Source organism: Taudactylus pleione, unplaced genomic scaffold, assembly GCF_031769625.1.
Source record: "Taudactylus pleione unplaced genomic scaffold, aTauple2 ptg000174l, whole genome shotgun sequence".
NCBI lineage: Eukaryota > Metazoa > Chordata > Amphibia > Anura > Myobatrachidae > Taudactylus > Taudactylus pleione.
Genome location: NW_028284576.1, coordinates 6,177,942 through 6,189,199, shown reverse-complemented (window position 1 = coordinate 6,189,199; position 11,258 = coordinate 6,177,942).

Below are 11,258 nucleotides of genomic sequence, written 5' to 3'. Positions count from 1 at the left end.
ACGCGCTAACCAATTGCGCCACAGAGACACCTGAAAGTGCATTCTAATGGATATTATCAGTAAGGGAAGATGAACAAGCAGAACTGAACTTAAACTGTTTAAATGTTTCTAACTTGGATTATTTCTTACAAATGGACACTATAATATGAACTTGTGCAAAGTAAGAAATAACAGGATTATACCCTGTGAATTGAGAATTCTGTCAGGGTATAAAAATATCTTAGTCATGATGGGGGCGAATCAATCCAGTTATAAAAGGGTTGAAATAGGGGGATTTCAGTTAGTCCAAGGATCCAAGTATATGAGAACTTATTTGCAGTGTAATGAAAAATTCTGGCGATGTATTCACAATGATGTGCCAAATTGTATTTATAATAAAGATAGAGAATGGTGGAACTGAGTTTTTTCAACATAAAGCTATATGGCATTTGGTAGCACTCAATATGTGCGTTATAAATTTGTGGGTATACTTAGGAATATCAGAAATATTATGAGAAAAAAGGGAATATGACAGGGAGTTGGGCATTAAAATTCCTATGAGAAGGAAAGTAAGACAATGTATCCCTGTTCACAATGGAAGTAAGTTGTGATAGTGCCACCAGATGTGGGACAGTTTCCCTTCCCCACAAAGTCTCCAACACAATGGTGATAAAGAAGGAAACATTTTATGAAATCATCAAGGTACTAAATACCAACGATAATGGGATTTCACTAAACTTGAGGCTAATGGATGTTTTTGAGATGTTATCTCTAAATGTAATCCAGTCCTCTTGGTGTAAGTGGTGTAAATGGTTTTAACATCAAAGGGGATTTAGCTCAAATGGTAGAGCGCTTGCTTAGCATGCGAGAGGTAGCGGGATCGATGCCCGCATTCTCCAGATAAGATTTTGGAACCAAAATTTGCTGCAGTATATCAAGTGAAGAATAACATTCCTGACCAAAATTCTTCACTGTTTTTGTTTTCTTCTGATGCCCCAGAGGAATGCTGAGTTACATATAGTTATCTTGAAAATTGCATGCAAACAATTTGGGGTTGATTCAAAGAGCTGATACACCACATTTCCTGTGAGTAACTGACTATAAGCCACATTTATGGTAGCTCCAAACTTGCAGCAATTTGTTGTAGCCCCATAATGCTGCATAAAAAAGTGATATCGGGTTGCTAGGGGTCCAATTTCAACTGCTGTAACTGGTGTTACTATACTGTTGCAAGGTTAACTTACCCCCTTTGTAAATAATTGAATAAACTTCTCAGAATTAACCCAGTGGATCCCAGTATCTGGTATATATTAATACATTTTTCTTATTCTTCTGGCTAAAAGTCACTGTGAATTTTTAGCTTATTCTCTATATCTTCTTAGGACTGATCACTTGTTTTCAATTTGTAAAGTTCTTTCTAGTATTAGCTAACACTAGCTGGAAAGCTATGGATGTAGAGTTAGTAAAGTCATAGCTGTTAATTTCCATGTACGTTTGTGTATTGAGGTAAAATGAAGAATAATGGCAGGTAAATTTTGTCAAAAATAGAATCCTCCTGCCACAGAATAACAAACACTAAACACGTCCTTGGGTGGGCTTGAATCACCAAACTTTTGGTTAACAACTGAACGCGTTAAGCAATTGCGCCACAGAGACACGTGGAAGTGCTTTCTAATGGATATTATCAGTAAGGGAAGATGAACCAGCAGAACTGAACTTAAACTGCTTAAATGTTTCTAACTTGGATCATTTCTTACAAGTGGACACTATAATATGAACTTGTGCAAAGTAAGAAATAGCAGGATTATACCCTGTGAATTGAGAATTCTGTCAGGGTGTGAAAATATCTTAGTCATGATGGGGGCGAATCAACCCAGTTATAAAAGGGTTGAAATAGGGGGATTTCAGTTAGTCCAAGGATCCAAGTATATGAGAACTTATTTGCAGTGTTATGAAAAATTCTGGCGATGTATTCACAATGATAGATGTGCCAAATTGTATTTATAATAACGATAGAGAATGGTGGAACTGAGTTTTTTCAATATAAAGCTATATGGCATTTGGTAGCACTCAAAATAAGCGTTATAAATTTGTGGGTATACTTAGGATAACCGAAATATAATGAGATAAAAGGGAATATGATAGGGAGTTGGGCATTAAAATTCCTATGAGAAGGAAAGAAAGACAATGTATCTCTGTTCACAATGGAAGTAAGTTGTGACAGTGCCACCAGATGTGGGACAGTTTCCTCAGCCCCACAAAGTCTCCAACACAATGGTGATAAAGAAGGAAACATTTTATGAAATCATTAAGGTACTAAATACCAACGATAATGGGATTTCACTAAACTTGAGGCTAATGGATGCTTTTGAGGTTTTATCTCTAAATGTAATCCAGTCCTCCTGGTGTAAGTGGTGTAAATGACTTTAACATCAAAGGGGAATTAGCTCAAATGGTAGAGCGCTTGCTTAGCATGCGAGAGGTAGCGGGATCGATGCCCGCATTCTCCAGATAAGATTTTGGAACCAAAGTTTGCTGCAATATTTCAAGTGAAGAATAACGTTCCTGTACAAAATTCTTCACTGTTTTTATTTTCTTCTGATGCCCCAGAGGAATGCTGAGTTACATATAGTTATCTTGAAAATTGCATGCAAACAATTTGGGGTTTATTCAAAGAGCTGATACACCACATTTCCTGTGAGTAACTGACTATAAGCCACACTTATGGTAGCTCCAAACTTGCAGCAATTTGTTGTAGCCCCATAATGCTGCATAAAAATGTGATATCGGGTTGCAAGGGGTCCAATTTCAACTACTGTAACTGTTGTTACTATACTGTTGCAAGGTTAACTTACCCCCTTTGTAAATAATTGAATCAACTTCTCAGAATTAACCCAGTGGATCCCAGTATCTGGTATATATTAATACATTTTTCTTTTTCTTCTGGCTAAAAGTCACTGTGAATTTTTAGCTTATTCTCTATATCTTCTTAGGACTGATCACTTGTTTTCAATTTGTAAAGTTCTTTCTAGTATTATCTAACACTAGCTGGAAAGCCATGGATGTAGAGTTAGTAAAGTCATAGCTGTTAATTTCCAAGTAAGTTTGTGTATTGAGGTAAAATGAAGACAAATGCCTGGTAAATTTTGTCAAATACAGAATCCTCCAGCCACAGAATAACAAATACAAAACACGTCCCTGGGTGGGCTTGAGCCACCAACCTTTCAGTTAACAGCCGAACGCGCTAACCAATTGCGCCACAGAGACACCTGAAAGTGCTTTCTAATGGATATTATCAGTAAGGGAAGATGAACCAGCAGAACTGAACTTAAACTGCTTAAAAGTTTCTAACTTTGATCATTTCTTACAAATGGACACTATAATATGAACTTGTGCAAAGTAAGAAATAACAGGATAATACCCTGTGAATTGAGAATTTTGTCAGGGTGTGAAAATATCTTAGTCATGATGGGGGCGAATCAATCCAGTTATAAAAGGGTTGAAATAGGGGGATTTCAGTTAGTCCAAGGATCCAAGTATATGAGAACTTATTTGCAGTGTTATGAAAATTTCTAGTGATGAATTCACAATGATAAATGTGCCAAATTGTATTTATAATAAAGATAGAGAATGGTGGAACTGAGTTTTTTCAACATAAAGCTATATGGCATTTGGTAGCACTCAATATGTGCGTTATAAATTTGTGGGTATACTTAGGAATATCAGAAATATAATGAGAAAAAAGGGAATATGACAGGGAGTTGGGCATTAAAATTCCTATGAGAAGGAAAGTAAGACAATGTATCTCTGTTCACAATGGAAGTAAGTTGTGATAGTGCCACCAGATGTGGGACAGTTTCCTCAGCCCCACAAAGTCTCCAACACAATGGTGATAAAGAAGGAAACATTTTATGAAATCATCAAGGTACTAAATACCAACGATAATGGGATTTCACTAAACTTGAGGCTAATGGATGTTTTTGAGATGTTATCTCTAAATGTAATCCAGTCCTCTTGGTGTAAGTGGTGTAAATGGTTTTAACATCAAAGGGGATTTAGCTCAAATGGTAGAGCGCTTGCTTAGCATGCGAGAGGTAGCGGGATCGATGCCCGCATTCTCCAGATAAGATTTTGGAACCAAAATTTGCTGCAGTATATCAAGTGAAGAATAACATTCCTGACCAAAATTCTTCACTATTTTTGTTTTCTTCTGATGCCCCAGAGGAATGCTGAGTTACATATAGTTATCTTGAAAATTGCATGCAAACAATTTGGGGTTGATTCAAAGAGCTGATACACCACATTTCCTGTGAGTAACTGACTATAAGCCACATTTATGGTAGCTCCAAACTTGCAGCAATTTGTTGTAGCCCCATAATGCTGCATAAAAAAGTGATATCGGGTTGCTAGGGGTCCAATTTCAACTGCTGTAACTGGTGTTACTATACTGTTGCAAGGTTAACTTACCCCCTTTGTAAATAATTGAATAAACTTCTCAGAATTAACCCAGTGGATCCCAGTATCTGGTATATATTAATACATTTTTCTTATTCTTCTGGCTAAAAGTCACTGTGAATTTTTAGCTTATTCTCTATATCTTCTTAGGACGGATGACTTGTTTTCAATTTGTAAAGTTCTTTCTAGTATTAACTAACACTAGCTGGAAAGCTATGGATGTAGAGTTAGTAAAGTCATAGCTGTTAATTTCCATGTACGTTTGTGTATTGAGGTAAAATGAAGAAAAATGGCTGGTAAATTTTGTCAAAAATAGAATCCTCCTGCCACAGAATAACAAACACTAAACACGTCCTTGGGTGGGCTTGAATCACCAAACTTTTGGTTAACAACTGACCGCGTTAAGCAATTGTGCCACAGAGACACGTGGAAGTGCTTTCTAATGGATATTATCAGTAAGGGAAGATGAACCAGCAGAACTGAACTTAAACTGCTTAAATGTTTCTAACTTGGATCATTTCTTACAAATGGACACTATAATATGAACTTGTGCAAAGTAAGAAATAACAGGATAATACCCTGTGAATTGAGAATTTTGTCAGGGTGTGAAAATATCTTAGTCATGATGGGGGCGAATCAACCCAGTTATAAAAGGGTTGAAATAGGGGGATTTCAGTTAGTCCAAGGATCCAAGTATATGGGAACTTATTTGCAGTGTTATGAAAAATTCTAGTGATGAATTCACAATGATAGATGTGCCAAATTGTATTTATAATAAAGATAGAGAATGGTGGAACTGAGTTTTTTCAATATAAAGCTATATGGCATTTGGTAGCACTCAACATGTGCGTTATATATATGTGGGTATACTTAGGAATATCAGAAATATAATGAGATAAAAGGGAATATGACAGGGAGTTGAGCATTAGAATTCCTATGAGAAGGAAAGTAAGACAATGTATCTCTGTTCACAATGGAAGTAAGTTGTGATAATGCCACCAGATGTGGGACAGTTTCCTCAGCCCCACAAAGTCTCCAACACAATGGTGATAAAGAAGGAAACATTTTATGAAATCATCAAGGTACTAAATACCAACGATAATGGGATTTCACTAAACTTGAGGCTAATGGATGCTTTTGAGATTTTATCTCTAAATGTAATCCAGTCCTCTTGGTGTAAGTGGTGTAAATGGTTTTAACATCAAAGGGTATTTAGCTCAAATGGTAGAGCGCTCGCTTAGCATGCGAGAGTTAGCGGGATCGATGCCCGCATTCTCCAGATAAGATTTTGGAACCAAAATTTGCTGCAGTATATCAAGTGAAGAATAACATTACTGACCAAAATTCTTCATTGTTTTTGTTTTCTTCTGATGCCACAGAGGAATGCTGAGTTACATATAGTTATCTTGAAAATTGCATGCAAACAATTTGTTGTTGATTCAAAGAGCTGATACACCACATTTCCTGTGAGTAAATGACTATAAGCCACATTTATGGTAGCTCCAAACTTGCAGCAATTTGTTGTAGCCCCATAAGCTGCATAAAAAAGTGATATCGGGTTACTAGGGGTCCAATTTCAACTGCTGTAACTGTTGTTACTATACTGTTGCAAGGTTAACTTACCCCCTTTGTAAATAATTGAATCAACTTCTCAGAATTAACCCAGTGGATCCCAGTATCTGGTATATATTAATAAATTTTTGTTATTCTTCTGGTTAAAAGTCACTGTGAATTTTTAGCTTATTCTCTATATCTTCTTAGGTCTGATCACTTGTTTTCAATTTGTAAAGTTCTTTCTAGTATTATCTAACACTAGCTGGAAAGCCATGGATGTAGAGTTAGTAAAGTCATAGCTGTTAATTTCCATGTAAGTTTATGTATTGAGGTAAAATGAAGACAAATGCCTGGTAAATTTTGTCAAATACAGAATCCTCCTGCCACAGAATAACAAATACTAAACACATCCCTGGGTGGGATTGAACCACTAACTTTTTGGTTAACAGCTGAATGCGCTAACCAAATGTGCCATAGAGACACGTGAAAGTGCTTTCTAATGGATATTATCAGTAAGGGAAGATGAACCAGCAGAACTGAACTTAAACTGCTTAAATGTTTCTAACTTGGATCATTTCTTACAAATGGACACTATAATATGAACTTGTGCAAAGTAAGAAATAACAGGATTATACCCTGTGAATTGAGAATTTTGTCAGGGTGTGAAAATATCTTAGTCTTGATGGGGGCGAATCAATCCAGTTATAAAAGGGTTGAAATAAGGGGATTTCAGTTAGTCCAAGGATCCAAGTATATGAGAACTTATTTGCAGTGTTATGAAAAATTCTGATGATGTATTCACAATGATAGATGTGCCAAATTGTATTTATAATAAAGAGAGAGAATGGTGGAACTGAGTTTTTTCAATATAAAGCTATATGGCATTTGGTAGCACTCAAAATAAGCGTTATAAATTTGTGGGTATACTTAGGAATATCAGAAATATAATGAGATAAAAGGGAATATGACAGGGAGTTGGGAATTAAAATTCCTATGAGAAGGAAAGTAAGACAATGTTTCTCTTTTCACAATGGAAATAAGTTGTGACAGTGCCACCAGATGTGGGACAGTTTCCTCAGCCCCACAAAGTCTCCAACACAATGGTGATAAAGAAGGAAACATTTTATGAAATCATTAAGGTACTAAATACCAACGATAATGGGATTTCACTATACTTGAGGCTAATGGATGTTTTTGAGATGTTATCTCTAAATGTAATCCAGTCCTCTTGGTGTAAGTGGTATAAATGGCTTTAACATCAGAGTGGAATTAGCTCAAATGGTAGAGCACTAGCTTAGCATGCGAGAGGTAGTGGGATCGATGCCCGCATTCTCCAGATAAGATTTTGGAACCAAAATTTGCTGCAATATATCAAGTGAAGAATAACATTCCTGACCAAAATTCTTCACTGTTTTTATTTTCTTCTGATGCCCCAGAGGAATGCTGAGTTACATATAGTTATCTTGAAAATTGCATGCAAACAATTTGGGGTTGATTCAAAGAGCTGATACACCACATTTCCTGTGAGTAACTGACTATAAGCCACACTTATGGTAGCTCCAATCTTGCAGCAATTTGATGTAGCCCCATAATGCTGCATAAAAAAGTGATATCGGGTTGCTAGGGGTCCAATTTCAACTGCTGTAACTGGTGTTACTATACTGTTGCAAGGTTAACTTACCCCCATTGTAAATAATTGAATCAACTTCTCAGAATTATCCCTGTGGATCCCAGTATCTGGTATATATTAATACATTTTTCTTATTCTTCTGGCTAAAAGTCACTGTGAATTTTTAGCTTATTCTCTATATCTTCTTAGGACTGATCACTGGTTTTCAATTTGTAAAGTTCTTTCTAGTATTATCTAACACTAGCTGGAAAGCCATGGATGTAGAGTTAGTAAAGTCATAGCTGTTAATTTCCATGTAAGTTTGTGTATTGAGGTAAAATGAAGACAAATGCTGGTAAATTTTGTCAAATACAGAATCCTCCTGCCACAGAATAACAAATACTAAACACATCCCTGGGTGGGTTTGAACCACCAAACTTTTGGTTAACAACTGAATGCGTTAAGCAATTGCGCCACAGAGACACGTGAAAGTGCTTTCTAATGGATATTATCAGTAAGGGAAGATGAACCAGCAGAACTGAACTTAAACTGCTTAAAAGTTTCTAACTTGGATCATTTCTTACAAATGGACACTATAATATGAACTTGTGCAAAGTAAGAAATAACAGGATTATACCCTGTGAATTGAGAATTTTGTCAGGGTGTGAAAATATCTTAGTCATGATGGGGGCGAGTCAATCCAGTTATAAAAGGGTTGAATAGGGGGATTTCAGTTAGTCCAAGGATCCAAGAATATGAGAACTTATTTGCAGTGTTATGAAAAATTCTAGTGATGTATTCACAATGATAGATGTGCCAAATTGTATTTATAATAAAGATAGGGAATGGTGGAACTGAGTTTTTTCAATATAAAGCTATATGGCATTTGGTAGCACTCAATATATGCGTTATAAATTTGTGAATATTCTTAGGAATATCAGAAATATAATGAGATAAAAGGGAATATGACAGGGAGTTGGGCATTAAAATTCCTATGAGAAGGAAAGTAAGACAATGTATCTCTGTTCACAATGGAAGTAAGTTGTGACAGTGCCACCAGATGTGGGACAGGTTCCTCAGCCACACAAAGTCTCCAACACAATGGTGATAAAGAAGGAAACATTTTATGAAATCATTAAGGTACTAAATACCAACAATAATGGGATTTCACTAAACTTGAGGCTAATGGATGTTTTTGAGATGTTATCTCTAAATGTAATCCGGTCCTCATGGTGTAAGTGGTGTAAATGGTTTTACCATCAAAGGGGAATTAGCTCAAATGGTAGAGTGCTCGCTTAGCATGCGAGATATAGCGGGATCGATGCCCTCATTCTCCAGATAAGATTTTGGAACCAAAATTTGCTGCAGTATATCAAGAGAAGAATAACATTCCTGACCAAAATTCTTCACTGTATTTATTTTCTTCTGATGCCCCAGAGGAATGCTGAGTTACATATAGTTATCTGGAAAATTACATGCAAACAATTTGCGGTTGATTCAAAGAGCTGATACACCACATTTCCTGTGAGTAACTGACTATAAGCCACACTTATGGTAGCTCCAAACTTGCAGCAATTTGTTGTTGCCCCATAATGCTGCATAAAAAAGTGATATCGGGTTGCAAGGGGTCCAATTTGAACTGCTGTAACTGGTGTTACTATACTGTTGCAAGGTTAACTTACCCCCTTTGTAAATAATTGAATCAACTTCTCAGAATTAACCCAGTGGATCCCAGTATCTGGTATATATTAATACATTTTTCTTATTCTTCTTGCTAAAAGTCACTGTGAATTTTTAGCTTATTCTCTATATCTTCTTAGGACTGATCACTTGTTTTCAATTTGTAAAGTTCTTTCTAGTATTATCTAACACTTGCTGGAAAGCCATGGATGTAGAGATGGTAAAGTCATAGCTGTTAATTTCCATGTAAGTTTGTGTATTGAGGTAAAATGAAGACAAATGCTGGTAAATTTTGTCAAATACAGAATCCTCCTGTCACAGAATAACAAATTCCAAACACGTCCCTGGGTGGGCTTGTACCACCAACCATTCAGTTAACAGCCGAATGCACTAACTAATTGCACCAAGAAACATGTGAAAGTGCTTTCTAATGGATATTATCAGTAAGGGAAGATGAACCAGCAGAACTTAACTTAAACTGCTTAAAAGTTTCTAACTTGGATCATTTCTTACAAATGGACACTATAATATGAAATTGTGCAAAGTAAGAAATAACAGGATTATACCCTGTGAATTGCGAATTTTGTCAGGGTGTGAAAATATCTTAGTCATGATGGGGGTGAATCAATCCAGTTATAAAAGGGTTGAAATAGGGGGATTTCAGTTAGTCCAAGGATCCAAGTATATGAGAACTTATTTGCAGTGTTATGAAAAATTCTGGCGATGTATTCACAATGATAGATGTGCCAAATTGCATTTATAATAAAGATAGAGAATGGTGGAACTGAGTTTTTTCAATATAAAGCTATATGGCATTTGGTAGCACTCAAAATATGTGTTATAAATTTGTGGGTATACTTAGGAATATCAGAAATATAATGAGATAAAAGGGAATATGACAGGGAGTTGGGCATTAAAATTCCTATGAGAAGGAAAGCAAGACAATATATGTCTGTCCACAATGGAAGTAAGTTCGGACAGTGCCACCAGATGTGGGACAGTTTCCTCAGCCCCACAAAGTCTCCAACACAATGGTGATAAAGAAGGAAGCAGTTTATGAAATCATTAAGGTACTAATACCAACGATAATGGGATTTCACTAAATTTGAGGCTAATGGATGTTTTTGAGATTTTATCTCTAAATGTAATCTAGTCCTCCTGGTGTAAGTGGTGTAAATGGCTTTAACAACAAAGGGCAATTAGCTCAAATGGTAGAGCGCTCGCTTAGCATGCGAGAGGTAGCTGGATCGATGCCTGCATTCTACAGATAAGATTTTGGATCCAAAATTTGCTGCAATATATCAAGTGAAGAATAACATTCCTGACCAAAATTCTTCACTGTTTTTATTATCTTCTGATGCCCCAGAGGAATGCTGAGTTACATATAGTTATCTTGAAAATTGCATGCAAACAATTTGGGGTTGATTCAAAGAGCTGATACACCACATTTCCTGTGAGTAACTGACTATAAGCCACACTTATGGTAGCTGCAAACTTGCAGCAATTTGTTGTAGCCCCATAAAGCTGCATAAAAAAGTGATATCGGGTTGCAAGGGGTCCAATTTCAACTACTGTAACTGTTGTTACTATACTGTTGCAAGGTTAACTTACCCCCTTTGTAAATAATTGAATCAACTTCTCAGAATTAACCCAGTGGATCCCAGTATCTGGTATATATTAATACATTTTTCTTATTCTTCTTGCTAAAAGTCACTGTGAATTTTTAGCTTATTCTCTATATCTTCTTAGGACTGATCACTTGTTTTCAATTTGTAAAGTTCTTTCTAGTATTATCTAACACTTGCTGGAAAGCCATGGATGTAGAGATGGTAAAGTCATAGCTGTTAATTTCCATGTAAGTTTGTGTATTGAGGTAAAATGAAGACAAATGCTGGTAAATTTTGTCAAATACAGAATCCTCCTGTCACAGAATAACAAATTCCAAACACGTCCCTGGGTGGGCTTGTACCACCAACCTTTC